The 21,199-nt window shown below is 39.7% G+C and overlaps 1 protein-coding gene across 2 annotated transcripts in view; it reads left to right on the top strand.

The window, feature by feature from the left end:
- The window catches only part of sncb (synuclein, beta), a 256,495-nt gene that overhangs the window by 130,341 nt on the left and 104,955 nt on the right, over positions 1-21,199 (top strand). Inside the window, exon 2 of one of the 2 annotated variants that reach the window (XM_073487387.1) lies at positions 17,408-17,495. The exons of the other annotated variant lie outside the window; for it this stretch is intronic. The gene's annotated coding sequence lies outside the window, so the exon portion shown is untranslated. The remainder of the gene's footprint in view (positions 1-17,407; positions 17,496-21,199) is intronic. 2 annotated transcript variants of the gene reach the window in all.

The following is a 21,199-nucleotide window of genomic DNA, read 5'->3' as shown; positions in this document are numbered from 1 at the left end:
TGTGAAGCAGATCAGTAAAACGGCTCATAAAACAAAAACATATCAATTACCCATTCATAATTTGAAGTTTTCTCCCAAAGAAAGCTAATGACAGTATCACACAAATGACAAAGGCATGGATTATTAGTCTTGTAGCCTATTTTTAGATAATGCGGCATGGAAAAAATCTTACTTTTCCATCAGTTTTTGACAAGGCTGCTTTACTGAAATAGTTCGAAGCTCTGCACACACTGTATAATGTGAGGCAGGAGGTGCTGGAAGAGTGGATGTAAATGTGTGTGTGTGTGGTAGTAAGTGTACACTCTGCCCATAAAAATATTTATGATCAAGGATGCCTAATTAATGCTGGCATGAGCGATGCATTCTGCTCAGTACTTCATCAGGCTCATGAAAACATATAACAGACCAAAGACCCGAAGCTCCATTGTTGTGGATTTGAAAATGATTGACTCAAGCAACTCCTAGGACTGACAGCAATGCACACTGGTAGAGCCACCGAGACCCCTGTCAGTTTTCTATAATGACAAAGTTGTACATAAAGTGGCATTAACTAAGCAAATTCAGCAGCTCACACACTCCAATGAGTGGTTGTATCCCACGTGTGTTTGAACAGTCATAATTATATCCGACATAAAATAAATGTATTGAACTACAGGAATTACAGACTGTCCTATTTCATTTATCTCCTCATTTATATCATTCATTCATAGTTAACTTGAAATTTTCCTACTTCTGACAGCACCCGAAGGCAGCATTGCGCTCATTTGTTATTTTAAATTCATGCAGTCAGTCCTTCATAATTTCAGTTCAGCTCACAAAGTAAAACTGGCTCAGGGAGAATGATGGACTCCTGAGATGTGGTGAACTTACACTTGCCAGTCCACAAGGAGCACTCCCACTACTCCAGATGGCCGGTCCTCCCCTGGCTCTCTGAGGATTCTCTCCCTCACAATGACTCTGGCTGAGGCGACACAACAATTAGCCTCTCCACATAGACTCAGCTGCTAAAGTTACATTCACCGGCTGGATGGACAGAAAAGGAAGTAAATTGGACCTAGTTTGGAGCTTCTTGAAGTCCATCTCAACCATCACAAGCAAATCCCAGATGCGATTGGTCTGTGAACAACAAACTGCATGCCTGACAAAACTAGAGCTGAAAGAATTTGTCAATTAATAAAATAAAAAATAAAACTTAATTAAAGGTGCAGTCGGTAACATTGAGGAGGGGGAGGACTTAGCATTAAATTTGAACAAGTACAACTTTCAGATCCACTTTCAGATCCATTTCACATAATTATGAGGACAAAAACAAAACCGATAAGACTGCCAGGTCACTTCATAAAGATATTTTCTGCTACTTTCTAATAAAACAACGCCAACCAGTAACGTTAGCCCTAGCATCGGAAACAAGCTAACGTTAGCCCGACTGCAACATCACAGTAACATCATATGCACTATGGAGTAGTGGCTCCGGCTCTGGCTTCCTCTTTTTACTCGTCTTTGCCGTGTATGCTGTTGTTGTTAACGGAGGTATCGGTAGTTTTTTCCTCGCTGATGGTTGATGCTGTGCCGTTACTTTCTCTAAGCTCCTGAAGCCGCTCTCGGAGATATGAGCTTGACCGAGCGCCAGCATGAGCTGAGGAGGAAGGGGGGAGGGGGCTGTCCGCAGTGTGTGCGTGAGCAGTGATTGACAGCTGTCAGACACTCCATCAGACACCATCCTGGCTCTGATTGGTTCTTTTTGTTCAGTCGCGGTGGATTCTGGCAAATTGCAGTAGGAGCAGTAGGTGGGGCTAAATGAGCCTGTTTTTTTTTTTTACAGATTACTAGTTTCATGTAATGATGTCTTTACATAGTGACAGTTTTAGCAAATATGACAAAAAGTTACTTTTATAAGACTTACCAACTGCACATTTTAAAGCTGATTAAGAGAAAATCATGGTAACAGTTTTGTTTATCTAAGTGTTACTTGGTGTGGCCGCTCTGTTTCTGCTTGAGGAAACGCGGTGGCAGTTGGCACACTGCAGGTCACATCCCAAATGGTGTATATCACTGTAAATTGGGAGTTGAAATAAAAGATTAATAAATTAACTAGAGAAGGCAAGTTCTGAAGAACTTGCGGTTGTGAATGCTCCCTGTTGAGAAGCTGACACCAAATGCGCATTGCTGGCTGTGAAAACTTTGAATAATGTCCAGAATATCTAAAAACTGTGAAATAATTTAGGGTTTGTTGAAATGCTAAGGCCAAACTGAACTGGTGGCTTGAATTTATTTGAAGTCTCGTCTGAAGTCAATGAAGCTTCCTAATAGTTGGGTGAGAATGAAGGATTAAAAATAAAATATAAGCTGTGAGCCAAACAGGAGTATGAAGAGATATACAGTGAGAATGAATCAAATACTCTGAATGGGACTGAAAAGTGAAATAAATGTCAATGTATCAGTGATTGGGAACATTTAAATATTTAGATGGAGATTCTGGCTTGAATGAATGAAAAGATAATAGTTAAATATAGTTAAAATGTTGGGAAATATACTCTCTATATCACTGTGTGTATTAAACTGACATTGATAAATCTGTCTCTCTCTGTGTTGGCCCAATTGATCTCGGTTGCCACAGTGATGGTAACCAGGGTGGTCGTGGTAACGGACTGTGAGAGTTGATTTAATAGTGATTTTAGCTGAGGTTCACCTCACATTAACATGCTTCTCCCTCCTAAACAGTAACTGCTATCACTCAAATAATGATATGGTCGAAACTATGAGAGTCTTGTGAGCACTTGAGTGAAATTTTTGTGCGTGTGTGGTCAAAATTGTGTCTTGTGGAGCAGTTCAGAAAAGTGGATGTGTTTGCCTGCCTCCAGATATTTTTCAGTTTCATGAGGGAGTTAATGCGGCTGTTGGTCGGTGTTCCTGTCAGTTAAATGCCCACAGAGTCAAAAGTTTTTGTCCGATTGCCTCCAGAGAACCACTCCAGCGACCAGCACGGGTTTTCCTACAAGCTGATGTCGTCATTTTTCTGCTGGAGTGAAATTTGTGGAAGCGAGCGCGAGTTGAAGACGAGGTTTTCAGAATTTTTTTGAGCTGCTCCCCACTCTGTCATTTGGCTCCTCCACTCTGGCTCTCAACATTCCACCCCATACACACCAATGCAAAAATCTGAAAGTGGCTGAAAAGCTACCAATGTTTGAACTGCGACTGTGCAAAAGGTATGAATGCTGTGAGAAAGATGAATGCAGGCTTGAATGTAGACAAATTGTGGAATATTTCAGAGTTCGAATGGAGTTTCTATCTGGAAGTGTGAATGACTAGATGAGCTTTGAAAATGCTTGAAAAAGTGTGAAATGTGGGATTTTTTGAACATTCCGTCATCTGCTTGAATGGGAAAAAATGGCCGAAAAACGTTGAATATCTCTGAATGAGAAAAATAGACGCGGTCGATTCCCAAATGAGATGAATATTTGGTGTTTGAATGGAGTGAATACGTTGAAAAATGTTGTGAATGCCTCCTGCATTCACAACCAGTAATGGTTTACTCTGCCTTTTCATGGCACTGAGATCAGGGTTTCTTGGTCAGACTGGAATTATTAGTTGTTTTTTGCTTTGGACAGTAGCCAGGCTGTTAGCAGTAGCCATGTTGCTAACGCATTCTTTGCAACAGTGGCACCAACAGTAATACCAAAGGGAAACACTCGGGGGTAGTTTGAAAAGTTGTCTGTTCACGCTTCAAATGCCAGTTAACATTTTTTATGTTATACATCATGTGGGAATTTCATACCTTGATTTTTGTGAGACACCTAACTCAACTTAAAGAGGCCAATTCATGCCCATTAGTAAACTGGTTAAGAAAAGGTTTAATATGACAAGGTCAGCACCTTATATTTAAAATAAAGAAGGCACAGCTGTCACACACAGTCCTACTGTATGTGAGCTTTGAGAAATGCTGCTAATTTTCATGTAACTTTTGACCTGTCTGTGTTCAGTGTTTGAAAAGGTGCTTTCATTACTTCACTGTCCTTTGATTATGATATACATTATTTTGTCCACCCTCTGTATATTGCTTGACAATTTACAAGATTTCTTAAACTAATTCAGAGTGCAGAATATCAAGGGCACAGTAGAGGACTTCCTATTCGCTATGGCATTGATCTATGTGTAAGCAGAGACAACATTAAATGAATCTAGTGAGGCAGTAATCAGTGTGGCAATGACTATGTCCTGAGCAGCAGAGGTGATTTGTATTCCAATATGACAAATTTTATGCCCATAGATGGTTTACAGGTCCTCAGATTTCTCAAAGGCTGGTTCAATACTGGAAGTAGAGAGCATCTGGTTCAGAGCGGGCAAAAGGAAGAGCATCCGGTACATCTAATTACACTGAAAATAATCATTACTATCTGTAAGTTTAACAGAAACCTTTGTATAATGATAGTATGAAAGGAAAGTTCAGTGTTTCATTTCTATTTTAAATATGCAGTCTCATCAGAGCCCTCCTTTATGTAACACGTAGACCAAACTTTTATCATTAATTCATCAGCAGGAACCCATTTTCTGTAATGTACCCTTTCAGCTTATCACACCACACTGGAGTGAAGCCATGTCGTTAACATTTTTACCAGACAGTAATACCAACCTCTCAAATAACTGAGTCACAGCTCAGTCATTACATGTTTAAACTCAAGCCATTGTTGTGTCTTTGCCTACTGTGATGTTTTAACGTGAAAACTTCAAATGAAAACATTTTCAATCACATGCATATTGTATTAAAGCACTCTTGATATCAAATTATAGAAAGTGGTTCTAGTTGGAATTTCTGTATTTTGTTGTTGTGTGCGTATACAGAAATTGAATTGAAAGAATCTGATCAGATTTTATATCAACATTGGGTCAAATGACTGTCTAATGTGAGAGGGGTTTCTTGATGACAAACGCGCAGAGAATCAGATGACGACTCTGCAGCTCTACGGAGCAGTTTAGTGTCTTTTAGCTCATTTTATGATTCTATGGTCCACAACTCTGCTATTGACCAAAACAGAGCTCAAAAGAGAGTAAATACAATGACAGTGTGTACAGGTGTGTATTATGAAACTGTTTATAGACATGTTTATCATTTTAACTTTAGAAGGTCATTGTTGTTTTTACAGCCCTTTGAGGTTTAAGACATTTAGATTTAGAGATTTAGATACAGCTTTGGAGGAGGAGCTCCATTCATTCCTATGAAAGCTGCTCAGTGGCACATGAAGTCAAAAAAACTTGACTTCCCAGGTATAAAATTACCTGGAATGAGCTGGCTAACTTCCTGTTTAGCGCTTGGCTAACGTGAATGGGGTTAAAATGATTTAAATCCTGCGGCTCTTCTAGACTTTCCAAATTGTATTGGACCGAAGTGCTCAAGTTCTGATAGTGAAAATGGGTGGTAATGTGGGTAAACATGAAGCTACAATATGTTGCCAGCAGTTTTAATTCATACTTTAAATGTGCCCATGCAATCGTGTCAAAAGTTTGTTTGACCTTCCCTCGGGGGATGTGTCAGTGGGACTGAATGTGAAAGCTAAAAAGCAACTGTGCTGTAAGTGAAGGATGTGACTTGAAATTTTTTATTCAGGATTTTAGGAGTCTACATGAAATGTATTATAATCCAAGCATCCAAATATAGAATCCATTAAGCAGCACTTATTCTTAAGGTCACGTTTTAATTTGTAATTAATGATCCAATTTTTGCCACAGGCTACCACAGTTGTGTTTTGGTTTACAGAGGAGTAACAGTATTTTTGACCTTGAACAACACAGTAGATTAGTTGTCTTTATTTGTTCCCAACTTCTGCTCACCTGTTTTTTCCTTTGTATAGTTTGCTCTTTTATGGTTTATGTTTAAATATTTACAAAAATACATAAAAGAGAAATGATGAGAAAAGTCTATGATGTTAAGACAGAATGATTTTTGCAGTTCTCGCCATAAAAAATATTAGTAACAACAACGAACAACAAAGTAGGTTGTGTTGAAGGTGTTATCACATAGAGTCTGCTGAATGATGATGGAAATGTTTCATTCGCTGATCCTCTTAATAACCCTACTCATTCCTGATCAGGCTGACAGTGATGCTGTCCTAGCATGCACTGAGCAGAAGGCAAGGAAACAGTCTGGAGCGTCTGGCTGTGACACAGCAGTGCACCAGTGAGCCATCAGGCTGTCCTAAGAAAATCCTTGAATTTTTTCTTATGATATTGTCTATCAAAGAGCGCCTCCCTGCATGTGTAGGGGCATAAGTGCACAAATCCTCTCTGAATTTCACCAAGTATTGCCCAAATGAAGCATGAAAAGAAATGTAAAACACATGAAATTATTGACACGTGGTTGCAATGCAAAACATATTATGTATTTTGGCCACCTAGGATGGGCACACTGCAATAAGCCACTGCAAAAAGGTTACTTTTCTTCTTTAGAAGACCCATGGAGAATATCATTAGCATGCCTAAGATGCTTCACAGGTGTATGAAACAATAAACAACATTGCACTCAGGGGTTTAAGTCTCCCATGTTTTCATGTCAACGAAGGGTTTGTTTACATTCTGTTTTTCTTGCCGCAACACAGCATATATATCCTGAAGGTGTAACAAACATATTTATAAAACATTTTCTCAACATTTTAGAATGTTTTTAGTGTGCATTGTTAAATCCCATGTTTAAAATCTTTGTCACATTGTTACATGGTATAACTTGGTCCAAATAATCTCTATTTATGCTATGAGCATCTATATATAATTTACTAATCCAATGCAAACAATTAGGGATGCACAACATTAGATTATTGTCAATATCCGATATGCGGATATCAGTCGGGCCAATTGGCGATACCGATATATGCACATATTTTGCAGAGAACATCAAGTCTCTCCAGCAGCGGAAAATCCATTGTGCCTTATTGTGATGGCCCACTAGCAGATGCAGACATGCAATGCCTTTTTAAATGTAAACATTCACTGGACAAAATAACAATCTACTTAGTCAGCAGTTTGCATCATGCGAACATAATTATGTATTACTTAATTATGTGTCTTACTATCAACCAGTCATTTCGGCAGAAATATTCATTACAGACCAATGTCAATCACAATTCTCTGTAAAGATACTAATGACTTACTAACGGTATTGTGCATCCATGTCTTTATCCATTGAGGAAGACCTGCAACAATATTTTTCCATTCTCCATCTATGGTATAACTTTTGAATAAACATTAGTTATAAATGGTAAATTTAAAGTCAATTAAACTTTAGTGAATATTTATTTCACTATTAAGCAATTGTTTATTGTAAAGTTGCAACTGATGTTTATGATACTTGTTAAGTATACGTGTAAATGGTTAATGAGTACTGTGTAGTTTATCCATGAATATTACTTACATAGCCATTACAAAGTATCAACTGATGTTTAAAAACATTTACGATTGCTACCAAAACATTTAATTGTTTGTTAAAAGTCAAATAGTTATCAACTGATTTATGCAACTATTAATTTATTTATTAATGATAATTATTATAAAGTGTTACTTCGTCTTTCTGCTTTGTGTTGCACAGGATGTATAACGTGCGCTCTCACATACATGTGGCATGCATGGGTGTCCCTAAGTGTGTGCAGGAAAAGCACATATACAGTTAAATATAATTTAGAAATATTCAGTCATTGATCATCAGGATTAAGGGAGATTTTATTATGTTTATTTTATTAAATATTTTGTCTTCGTTGATTCGGTCCTTACTCGCTGCATGGTAACTACTGAGGATTTTGTGAACCTCGGTGTACAGTTTTTTCCACAAACAACTATCAGGGCATCATTAGGTCACACCGCTCCATGTGGTAAATGTAGAGGAAAAAACTGCTCCAGAAGCTGTGACCAGCACATGATTAGAATCCAAACAGCACAGTGACTCCAGTTTCAAAGTGCTGATAAAAGGATGGATGGAAAATACAGTCGAGTCTCACACATCCTCTAAAGTACTGATATGGACGAGACCACTGTGCTGTTGACTGTACCCGTTATATGCATGTGAAGAGGATGAAAGCATGGAGAGACGAGGAAGTGTCCAGTGCCCTCTGCTCTGAGAGGCTCACTGATGCACAGGCATTATTTCCTGTATTACACTCTACAAGGACAGGGCACACTTTGTTTGTGTTGAGAGCAGTGTGTTGGACAGGCAGCAGAGTAGTAAAGGCCTTTCTCAGGAGGCTGTACTGTTACCTACAGCACCAGTCAAATGTCTGAGTGTTTAGACTGTGACACAGCCTGCTTCATACTTGAGAGTGAGAACCCACAATGCAGAATTCATGAACTCGCTCTCTTTGGCTTGTATACTTAGCAATTCAACCCAGATACTTGTAGTTTTCTTTGCTTAACTGAGCTTTGTTTGCCAATTTCTGTATCCTTACTGTCAGCAATGTACTTGTATTTGTAGATATTACATATAACAAAGAAACTTTCATATGTAGGCAGGTGTTCAAACACATTTCAGAGCATTGGCTGCCTCCCTTCTCAGGCAGAGAAGCCCCTCGCTTTGGGGGATCATTGAATTGAATTTCACTATATTTCCATTTAAATTCCAAATCAAAATTGTGAGCATAACTCCCATGTGGTTACAGTGGGAGAAAACGGTCTTCCAGCACTAATTCTACTGTTACTGTTAACTCCACTCTCTCTACACCTCAGGCTTCAGAGTCAACTCTGGATTATGTTCGGAGATTAAACTACCAAGGGATGCTTCAGTTATTTCAAAGAGGTGGAAATCAGATCAGAGTCTGGCGGCAAGCTTTGCTGGGGGTGTGATGAGAAGCAGCTGCTTCCTAATGACAGTAATGTCAAGCAAGCAGCTGGTGGCATCTGTCAACATTCAGAGGGTGAGGAGCTGCAGATTGTGGCGGCCTGCAGGTAGAGGAGGGTGGGCGTAACCTGGACTGGTCTGATGGTGCGAGAGGGCATGTTGTTCTTGTGGAAGCTGAGGTCATTCTCTCTACAGCATCATTAAGTCTTTACTAGTGAACTTTGTGCTTGTGTCCACAGTGAACTAACACCATGAGAACAAACTAAAGGGCAACATGAGAGGAGAGCATAATGACACACCTGCACACCTTCCACAACACATTACCAAGTCCACAGAGGGCTGATGTAATAATGGTGCATCTTCAGCATCTGCCTTATTCCTTTAAAGGTGCACTATTGAGTGTATTAAGCGCTCATTTGTGCCACTAGCTATCAGACAGCACTGGGCGTTGTGCCTGGTTGCTGAAGCAAGGCGTCTGCTTTGTCTATATGAACTGTCTTGGACTTCCCTCACATTCCTGTGCTTGATCTTTGCAGGATCTCCTTGCAGAGTGTATGTATAATAGAAAACAAATAAAAAAGAGAATATATCGAAAATACATTATGATCAAAGCAATTATTAAGTGTTTTTAAGGAGTTGTTTGATTGGATATGTGAGTCGTTTTTCTTCCAAGAAAAACAACAGCGTCAGTTGACTCAGCAAAGCCCAATGAGTCTTCAACATTGATTTCATGACTAAAATCTTTCCCCAACCCTAAATGAGTTCTAAAGGTGCAGTATGTAAGAATTGGCCACCTGTTGAATTCAAATAGGGGGCAGCATATCACCAGAGTAACTGCTAACTGCTGCTAACTGTCGTTAGCTAGTTAGCTCAGTTAACCTTGCAGCTAGCTGTTGTATTAGCTGACTCTGCCCTGACTGGCAGCTCAGAGAAGCGGATGAGTGTTTGTGTTGACTATCAGACTTTAATCTTTTGAGGTACAAAATGGCTAGGTGGTGGCTAGGTCTGGTTAGCATACTTCCAGAGATAACTCTGCAACACATTCGTAGACGTCTTAAACATTACATCAAAACTGTTATTTCTTCACGTTCTGTTGAAAATGTAAGGTAATCTCTGAATTTTTTCATCTTATATTTTCCCATATTGCACCTAAAAATTAACCATGCTAGATTAAAAGTATGATTTTATTTTTGTACCAGCATGCAAAGTGCACGGAAACACAATATTCAGTATTCTTTTGGTTAGTTACTTACAGAATTAGTGATGCACAGTATATATCAGCCCTGTAATTATTGGGTATTTCATATTGTCGCCTATGTAGACGATAATAAAATTATAGCCGATAAATGGAGCCAATAATACGAAGCCAAATTGCTTTCATTGATCTAGCAAGCGCAGCAGAGAAGAAGAACAAGCACAGCAGGCAGCGTGCTCATGAAGTCAACTGCAGCAGCTGGATAGAGCCACACAGTGTAGACTAGAGAGCCAAACATGTTGAGTTTTAACACAACAAATCTTATTAGAGCTATGGAGTATTTCTTTGGCCTTTTTATTGACATGACAGGACAGCTTGACAGATGGCAGGAAATGGGGTGATATGCAGCAAATGGCCACAGGTCAGATTTGAACCCTGGGTCGCTACAGCGAGGACAAATCCTCTGTACATGGGTCACACGCTCTACCAACTGAGCTCCTGGGGTGCCCCAAGATATGGAATATTAAGTCATCCATCTTTGCTTACAACATCTGAACCTTTCTTACCCGCAGGTGTGCAGAAACTACAGGACAGGAACTTGTTTTTTAAAAACAAATATGAATTATCGATATTGGCCGGGAAAAAAAATCGATACACAGAATTAACATTGGTTAGTGACTGCTGATTTGACCTTGACATTTGTCATTTTAACCCTTGAAAGCGACGGCCCTGGCTGAAAAAAGAAAAAGCTGCCAGCTGAATGTTTTATACAGCTCTTTTTAAGAGGGAACAGATAGCAGCTTTGTTACGTCAATGCTTAGCAAATCTGTGTATTTGGCAACCAGTGTGTCAGAGCACTGGTGCGACCAAATGATTTTTTACATTTACACACTCTAATTTTCATTTGCATATTTGGTGTGGAGCCCAGCTGTCATGACGGAGAGCAGCGCTGTCACACTCGTTAGACTGAGGTTGGCAGTCAAGTTGAGTAAAGAGAGGATCAGCTTTGTTTTAACTGATATGAACCTATTAAATTATGTCCGAATCATCCTTCGTCATATCCCTAATTTTTACCTTAAAATGTGAAACAGTGGTGACCTGAAGGTTTTAAGACCCAGTGAAACAGCAGTTAGAGCATCTGTAGATTCTACAATGCGACTTAAATTTCTGAATGAAACAGAAAATGCATTAATTTCTAACACTTCACAAGGATGAGTGGATACAGCCGTAGAATCTTGTTCACTTCCATTCAGACCTTCCTCACCTGTGTTGTTGGATCAGGCAGAGAATGAGTAATTGATGAATTACACCTCAACCACGCTCTTCTGGAAATGTGAACTGAGTTTTTGCCATCTGATATCCAAACACACCTACTCCCCTCATTTCCTGTTAGCTCTCTCCTGTATGCTCATCCAAACATGGCAAAAAACTCCTCCAAAGAATTATTTTTTATAAAAGAATGTGAAACACATATAAGTGGATGAAATATCTAGGAAACTTTTCCAAATCTGTGTACCATTTGTTATGCTTTTTGGTAGAAAGAAGCCACAAAAAGAATAACCATCCGCTTTCATCTTGAGAAGAAAGTTTTGATGCTCATTGAACCATTGAACGCTTGAATACTATATCTTATTTTGTACCTTTCACTATGACTTTCATTGAAGGAGCTATTTCTGTATTCATTTTCGAAGATGAAATCAATCATGAACTGTAAGCACAAGATCCACCCAGAGATCATCTGTATTGTCACAGTGGGAGAGCAGAGGTGTCACTGCTAGAGTCGGTAATCTATTTCCAGACAATGATTCACCGCCTTCCTAGCTCTCAGGAACTTCACCGCTTTGCATATCAAAACATGCACACAGTTATAACAGTGTATTTCATATGAATGCAATTTAATTTGCACTAAAGGTTATGAGTTATGAGAGATTACTTTATGAGTCGTGTACGACTGAATGTTCACATGGTTCTCACAGGTAAGATATGTGGGATTGGTAAGTCAAGACACAGTTTTAAGTGTTAATGTAGTCAGAGGAAAGGAGAAAAGAAACTCACAGTCTGAGCTCCTTCAGGTGCGTAGGTTTTGATGCTCACTGAATTTTGAGGGAGCTGAGGTGTTCTCGACACGGTACAAGCTTGAAAGAGGATGCAGGAATAATTTATTTTCTTTTGTCTGTTTTGGATGCTCTGATTTAATGTTTGTCTCCTCCGAGAGCAGTTGGCTAGTTTTCCTGTGCTGGAAAGGGCATGAGGTGAAAGAATATTCTGAATTTGTAATTATTGTTTATGTGTCTGGTAGAGCTGCAGCAATTAGTCAATTGATTGATTTGTCAATCAAAAGAAAATGAGCTGTCATCTTTTTTGAAAATTGATTAATAAGATTAATTTTCTTCCTGTCTAACGGTCAACGATATTTCTTAAACAGAGAAGGGGGGTGAGGTTAATGTTCATACGTGATTATTACCATCGCAACCAGACTGCCATTCTAGCAAGATCAACATCACTTGCACGGATTTCCGATAGCATCAATATTAGAAGGGATATGAGCAGGGATAGCGATAGCTGTCGCTCAAACAAAAGTTCTTCTTTGGATTTCCCAACTTGTCAAATACTGACACTATGGGATGATGGCTGACCCGACCTAGAATCCCAAAGCGCCAGTATTTGACGAGTTAGGAACGAGACTCAAATAACAACTTTCTTCCAAATAGGACCTTTAAAGGAGCCACACTACTCTTATAACCCATAGAAGCAAAGCATGGAGTGTGGTGCATGACTCCCAGACTCTACTTTAATCATACATCATTATTCTGTTTAAATTTTGGGACTTTGAGCTTAAAATTTTGTTATTTGTCAAAAAACAGTGTGGCTCATCAACATTGTCAGGAAGGGACTCAGACAAAATCTGAAATATCATTAAAACACCAAAATACATTGGATTGGGATTTTAAATATAATGATTCGCTGCTTTTCTTTGTCATTTCTGGTAGTAAATGAGGAGTCTTTGTGTTTTAGACTGTTGGTTTGGACAAAAGGAAGCAATTTGAAGAGTCGCTTTGTGTTCTGCAAAAGGTTTTTTCCACAATTTTAGGACATTTCAAAAACGGGGCGGGTGATACAAATGACCATCCCACTATAAACACTGTGATACTTGCATTGGACAGCTGTTTTTTGTACGTATATTGTATCTGTCCCTATCAAATAAACCATAAATAGTAAACAAATGATTTTTCAAGAAAGTAATCGGCTGTCGTCTGAATAAAGACAATATCTTCAGCTGTAGCCTCTCCAAAATCAAAACCTAGTGATGTGAACATGTAAATAAAAATCCGAAATTCCACATAAACATATGCAATTCATCTAACAAATACATCCTCTGAGACTTCAGGGAGAATTTGGTAAAATTGTGTCTTTCGGTCTGTTAAATTCACAACCTGGGCTGGCAGGAGGAAGAGTGAAGAAATAGCTTTGATGGATCTCCTCAATAAAAAGGTGGCGCTCGCTTAGCTTTCAGAAAGTGTTCGGGTTAATCCTGTATGTGTGCCTTATCAGGTTTTTCATTTTTGTTACCCTTTCTGCTCCGTTCTTTATCACTCTCCCATCCTGTGTCTGCTCCTTTTATTGCATGGAGGTGGGATTGAAGGAGGCCGGGAGGGTAAAAGGTCAGGTGCTGACTGAAGATGCATGGAGAGACTAGGCCTTGTACAATATATTGGAAATAATTGGCATGATAGTGAGTTAGCTTTGAGCATGTGTATTCTTATCATCTTATATGGCTCCAGCACATGGCTGGGGTGTGCCTGCATGCTACCCACCTTTAATCACAAGTGCAATTCTGAAAAATACACTGAAGAAATCGCTCAGACTTTTCCATGTTGAAGTGTTCATCATGTTGCATGTCAATAATTGTGAGAGGGCTGACTGATTAGATTACACATAGTGTTTCTTTCAGCTTCACCTAGCCAGTCCTCCTTTTAAGAAATTGATCAAAGCTCTCTTAAATGTTTTTGTATTTTTGAACTGTTTGTCTCTAATGGAGGCGCTGACGTGATTAAAGTGTTAATAACAAGTTGTGAAAAAAATTTTGTGTGCTTGCATCAGGTTACAAAGCTGATGCACACACATTGTCAGAGTTGCATATTTCATGGACCCGTTTCTTCTTAGCAACAATTCGTCTCAACGTGACCTTCGATGTGTCAGCAAAAACAGGAGCTCAACTCAATTCAGAGGCGAGAGGTTAAGGAATGGCCTGTGATTGAGCACGGCTTTCACCCCTTATGATTAAACACACAAACCGACGCCCCGTGTTTGATGCACAATCCGTTATTCTTTTAATAAATCTTTCAGCAAAGAGCATGATGGACACAGCAGATCAAGTGGGCTGGCTTCAGTGTAGAAATGTGCAACGGTAAACAGCATGTGTGCTGCATAACCCAACTGTTTCCCCCGTTTTTGTTTTTGTTTTGTTTTTTACTTTTTCTAGACGTCCTATTTTTTTACTGAAGGCTAAAGTTAACAGTAAAAAACCTTCAACTAGTGTTGTTACACAAGAATCCTGTTTATATACATTAGAGTTTGATTTTTTTCAAAGGCTCGACTTGCATCTGTAGTCAGCAGGGTGGATGCTTTCTAAGTGATATTTTTTAGGTGTAGGTAGATAGATATAGATAGATATCTACCAATCCCAGGGGCAGGTCATGACCCAGACTTTGAGAAACGCTTGTCTGCACTCTTTCCAGTCCGCGACAGAGAAACAAACAAAAGGTCATCTTTCTCCAGGCAAGAGCAACACCTTTGGATCTGTGCCACTGCCTAACAATAATTAGTTCAACTCCTAATAGTCAAACATAGCATAACCCTAACCCTCACCTTTAAATGAACCAAAAGTCATGTAAAGGTTTCACATTTTAATACATGTGCCACCATGTACCACCAAGTCTGAAAATCTCCTCAGTTGCTGTTAACTTTGCAGTCAAAACTGTTCTCTTAAATGACAGCATTGTTATATAAGGGTTAGTAAGTAAAGTAATATGCTCTTTAAAATCGTATCAAACACCCCCTATAGGCCTGACAGAACAACAGAGGAAAAGTTGTCATGTTTTGTTCACGAAAAAGTGCATCTGTGGTGGCTTGAATTCCTGTCAGTAACAATGTTTTCCAATAGTGACAAGTTTTCACAGTGGGGGGAAAAAGGAGTAGAAATGTTTTGAAAACTTCTCAAACCACTCCTGCATCATAATCCTATTCTACACTGTGTCTCCAATTGTATGCTTGGTACCATAGACCATAGATGTATTATACATGATTTGAGATGTTTCTGTCGGCTCGAGGAATGTCCATGACTGTCAGTCTGTCGGTCGGTCAGTCTGTTAATCCACCAAATCAGTCGAGATTCAAATATGGTACATTCATGGTCCCTAGAGGATCAATCCTATGATCCCCACACTTCTTCTGTAGTATCACAGTGAGGTTGACAGTCATGGTTTAGAGTACAATATCTTGACAACTATAGGATAGATTCCTATGAAGTTTTTTACAGAGATGCAGGGTCCTTAGTGGGTAAATTCTCCTGACTACTGACTGATCCTATGACTTTTCCTCTGGTATCATCAGCAGGATATGGAAATACATCCACCAGCAGGTTGACAATTTGGTTCAGAATAAAAATATGGAAAACTGTGGGATGTATTGCCAAGGAAACTAGTCAAATGTTTCTCACAATAACAATCCTAATGACTTGTCATTTCCTGACTTTTTCTCTGGTGCAGACATTCATGGTCCCTAGAGGATGAATAACTCCTGATTTGTCCAATATTGCCAATCAAAATTTTTGTTTGTGAATTAAATGTTTGCATTTAGTGCTGAATGACAAACATGCAATATCTCCTAAACATCAACATGCCAGCATTGCTATTTCTCTCAAAGCACTGCTATAGTGCTTCACAAAAGCTGCTATTTACTCAATGAAAACTCCATTTGAATACATTGTAACCCATGTCAATGCACGCTAATTATACTTTCAGGTTTTTTGTGAAGTAGGAAGCTGCTAACTTTTATCAGCCACCTTTTAAACTACAAAGGTAGAGTGTTTGGCACTTGATGATAGCTTTGAGGACAAGTATTACTTGAAATTGCTTTTGATTATTCTTAATTCTCCTTGTGAACATTCATCTTTACATTTCAACCCCTCCCAACAGTCAAAAGCACTTCTAAGGTTGTCTTGTTTAAAGGTAGCTGGTTGGTCAATGGCAGTACAAAGAATACACTGTACCTAATTTCCAACACTCCAGTCTGTCAGAGGAGTTCAAACAAGCCTTTTTCTATGACATTTTTCACTGGGTCAACTGAGTGCTAACCACCCAGGCACCATGCCACTGGAACAGGCAAGGCTTGACCTCAAGGTGGCTTTTGAGGAAAGTCGGGTCACAAAAATCAATAGGTTTCTCCCCGCTGGGAGCATGAATTTGCACAGCACATTTCAAGCCAAACCAGCCGTTGGTTAGGAGATGCTGTCAGGTCACACACAAGCACACAAACCTCTGGTCAAATGGAGGCAATCACATAACACATCGCACAGCAGAGGATGGCAGCATAACAGTGCAGCTTTAAAGTCCAGCGCACTGTCTTCCACAACAATTCATTAACATATCAAATATGAAGACTTCAGTGATTTTCCTGCTTTCGGCCGCAGCATTTCTTGATGTGAATATGTCAGCTTTGCAGAGTTAAGCTCAAAGGCAGCACTTGAGCTGCAGGTTAAGCTTTTAGCTTAGCAGTGCACGTTCTCTCTTTTTTTGTGGGGTTGGAGAATGGACTTCTGGTTTAGATTCCTGGTCACTTGAGTGAGGATAAAAGTGGCTTAGAGTCAATGATCAGTGGTGGGCAGATTGACTTGGAGTCTTTATCTCAAGAAGGCCAGAGCAGAAGAGAAAGTGGGATATTTCAGTCTACCCACAGTCAAAGCTTCACTCAAGTGAAGAGATGAGAGTTGAGAATTTACGTTTCTCACAAACTGAGAGTTCACTTCTTTTCACATTCAGCATCTTGGGTTCTGACTTTGGCTATGATATAAAAGTTATCTTATGATTAATATTTAGATGTGTTTTCAATTTATTTTGTAAGCCACGTATGGTTCACCTAATCAGAAACAAACATTTAGTAGATGAAAGGAAAAGCTCGGGGTTTCCTCCCTGTATGCAAGGGGACACGAGCAGGATAAATGGTTATTTAAGCCCTGCTTACCATCAAAGCAAATCTTAAGAGTCCAAGCCATTCTTGGATGTTTTTGATCCATGTATATGTTCTTTAAAGCAGCGAAGAGCTATCTAACAATTCCCAGAGCTGAAAATCATTGGGACATCTGTCTGCTTCAGGGTAGCTTTTTTTTATCATCCCACCAGGCTTCCCCCAGGACATTTCAGATGGAGGCTGATTCAGAGGAGGCCAGTGTCTCTGGGGCATCACTGAATCTACAATCAGGAGAACAAGGTATTCACTGACATCTTTGTAGCGCAATATCAAAGTTCAAAAGTGAAGAATCATCCATTTACAGTCAAGGAATGTCTCACTCCAACCTTCAAAGCTATCTTTAAGGTATCTTGTCTTGTTCTATTGTAAGTGATTGATTTTTGGTTCAACATTTCTTTTTACCTTTTCCCAGTTTGAGGGTGTAGATCTCGCACATAGACTACATCAACACTTACATTATTATAACCTTTTAAAGTTGATACAAATATGTAAGCAAACACTTTCCTATTTACACATCCAGCAGACATGGTGATCTGACCAAACCATCTGTTTGTTTGAATCATGGCTTTGGCCACCTGACAAATTTTTATCTCTGTTTTTGTTCCTTTCCAAATTTCTAACTGAGTAGAATGTCAGTCTCTTAAGCAGATAAATGTTTCAATGTGTTCAGTGGGTTTTAAGAGCTAATTTTCTGAAAATAACTACAGCACCTGCTGCTGAAATCAAGGTTGATAGGAGCGGTGAGACTTAATCAAAACAGTAAAGTTGTTGGCTGTGGATACTAAAACTGCAGAATCCGGTGATAATTCTGTACGACTTTTCTGCTGTGGTTTTCACATTATGTAAGGTCATTTTATCCATTGTTAATATGAAAATATTGATAAGTGCAGCTTTAAGAGGTAGACAATGCCATTGCATCACTAGATTAGGCCACTCACCGGGTTACTGAAGAGCCATACAGCCTATCAAAGGCAAGAATCTGGAGCAGAATCTATTGTGTCTGTTGACATTTTTTTTTTTTTTTTTCAAAATGCCAACATGAGCAATAACAACACTTACAGTAAGAAAAACAACCTCGAGATCCTTGAAAGCCTTGATGTCAGGTGAAAAGCCCTGTGGATGTTGCAGTCAGAGAGAACAACTGAAAACAAAAAGTAACCAGTTTGTGGATCACTGCCGCTGCCCTTGATGTTTACCGATGGCAGGTCACACGTGCTTATAGAGCAGGAAGGGCTCCTTTGGGAGATCAGAGCAGCTGTAGGAATCAAAGATGCTGTAAATCTCCTGTGTAACTAATGTATGACTGCATATGGCCACCATAATATGATCTGACAACAAAACACAGTGCTTTTGCAACAAGATAAGGATAAGTTGTACACCAGAGTCCCTTCACAGCGGGCGCATGAATTTGAAGTCATGCAGCTTGATGTAACTTGACAACAGAGCATTGTGTATATATAGAAGGAAAAATATTGGCTGCGAGGAGCAGTACCCAGCAGGTATGTGCCTTAAGATGTCACCCCCTTCACATGAATCAACAGTAGAGCAGGAGGGGATGGTGCCAGGGGGCTACAGAGACCTTATCATAAAAACAGCTAGTGGAGCAATCATGTACAGCAGAAGTACAGAGCAGCCTGCATTACGCCATCCCCTGCTTGCGCTTGTGTCCTTTGAATATAACAGGCGATGGAATCACAACTGGCGCCATGTAATTATTTTCAACCCAGCAAATTAAACAACACGTCAACAGCTGTAACTTTAATCATTGATACAAGGACACACACACAGAGGTTTAATTTTTGTGGGGGTAACGGCGTAATATATGACACCTTGTCTGAAGGTCAAGAGGGAAATGCATTCAGCGAAAACTCCACACTAAGTACCTACATGATATTATGTTCGCCGGATGGTAAAGGACGCTGTCATAAAGGTTGTGTGTAAAACAAATTGCAATCTGTCTGTCAGCTCATGTTAAATGGAGTGCCTCATTGATGAGACATGCAATCTGGTGTTTGCTGTTGGTAGGGGCAAGCAGGTTCTTACGAGTCACAGCGTTTGATATGGATTTTAAACATTGCATGCGTTTTGGGGGATGATGGGAGCAAGGTGAAACATATTGTTCATGTCTTTATTTGATGACATCATGTTGTTGACCAGCAAATGTCAGAACTGACCTTCAAGAAGGATAAATATTGTCAAATATTTCATCCCACTTATGCTGATAGATTCATACCAGATAAAATATGTCTGGTGGATTATTAAACCTGGAAATATTTGTGTGAACACAGGCACAAACAACTGAGTTTAAAAATAGGATTCCAACACAGTAAGCCATGCAAATTAGATCAAGTATGTTTACAGGGGGGGAAAAAATCAGTATTCTGACTTGACTTTCACCTCAGTTGATGTGCAAGAATTAACTGTCAATCCGCTGATAGCCTTGCTTCATGCCTTTTACATTACATCTACATGCACATTTTATGAATTTACTTTCTAATCCTGGCAGTCATGAAATTCCTCAATTTTTAGACCAACAAGAGCATTTATTATTCCTCCAGCGCTGCATTCAAAGGGGCTCGTGTGGCAGCGAGGTCAAACATGAATCAGAGCGGCTCTCTAATATAAAAATATCGCCTCAAAGCAGCCAGCAGCAGAGGCAGTTAAAGATATGGGCAAACGCCAAGAGCAGTGTTAGCAGCTGTGCTACTGGCTGTTGGTGGCTGCACTACTACATACAGTAAAAATAGTGATACGGTGATATTAATAATCATTGTCTTTGTCGTCAGAATCAAAAGCTAAAAATACAGTTCTGTTATTAGAGCCACAGGTGTTCAGCTTCTGGTAAGAAATACATTATTGCTTTCAGCTTCGTGGCCGTGTATTACTCCTGTTCTCCTGTCTACTGATCCTCTGCGTTGGGAATAAGAATATGTTCTTAGTGAACTCAGCCAGTAAATTAAGGATTAAAAAAAATATCCATCATGTTCGTTTTGTCACTCTGTTGTTCCACACAACAGACACATGTGCTCCTTCGAACATGTCACACAACGATCACCACCACTGCCACCGGCTACAACAACAAGAAAATCAGGGAGGGGGAAAAAAAGCATAAAAGAGCGTGTGACATATTGTTTGGATGACAGGCCGAGTGTTATTGCATCAAAGGAAACCTGTCTTTTTGTTAGCACACTCACTCTTCCCACCTGTGCTTTGTCAAGGATAGACACAATGCCCCACCATGACTCAAGACAGCCTATGCATACTAATCCAGCCTCACATACACCTCCGCAGCCCACAGACCAGCCAGTAGTGGCAGCCTGCCTCCTTGCGTCGCTGCATGGCACCGGTACCACTTAGCTCTGCTGCTGTCTGTGCTGCCGTGGGCCCCCAGTGGCCTGTACGCTGTAGGGGTGAGAGGTGTTACCGTGCATTTACTTTATAGCCGCGGGTTTATGTCTGCGCCTCAGAGGACTGGACAGAGGACGCGTGAGAGGAATGCGTAATTCATCATCAGCAGGGCCTCGTGAGTACATCTCAGTGACACATATAGGAAGTGTTAAAAAAGAGCTGCTGTTTTATGAAACATTTCCAGGCATCTGTGGAGTGCTCTGACATCAAAGCGTGTGTCATAATTATGCTTTCTGGGAAAAAACAAGTTCACATCCATCATGGTGAGCCGTGCGCCTCTCTAAAGTAGCCCTGATGGCTGCTATTCTGTGTCTCTTAACACTTTGCTGATAAATATTTACGCCCTGTAAATATTTGAGGGCCGAACAACATGCAGTGCCATTTATTTTAATCATATTGCACCTTTCATTATTTTTCCCAGGCTTACAAAATCAATCTCTGCAGAGTCACTGTGCAAAGATGCATTTAATTTTCCCTCGCTATTAATCTCTTGCCCAATGAGATGATTAATTACGCTGTAATAAAGGCTTGTCGCA

This window comes from Pagrus major, chromosome 18 (assembly GCF_040436345.1).
Source record: "Pagrus major chromosome 18, Pma_NU_1.0".
Taxonomy (NCBI): Eukaryota; Metazoa; Chordata; class Actinopteri; order Spariformes; family Sparidae; genus Pagrus; species Pagrus major.
This window is presented reverse-complemented; position numbering and strand designations above follow the sequence as displayed.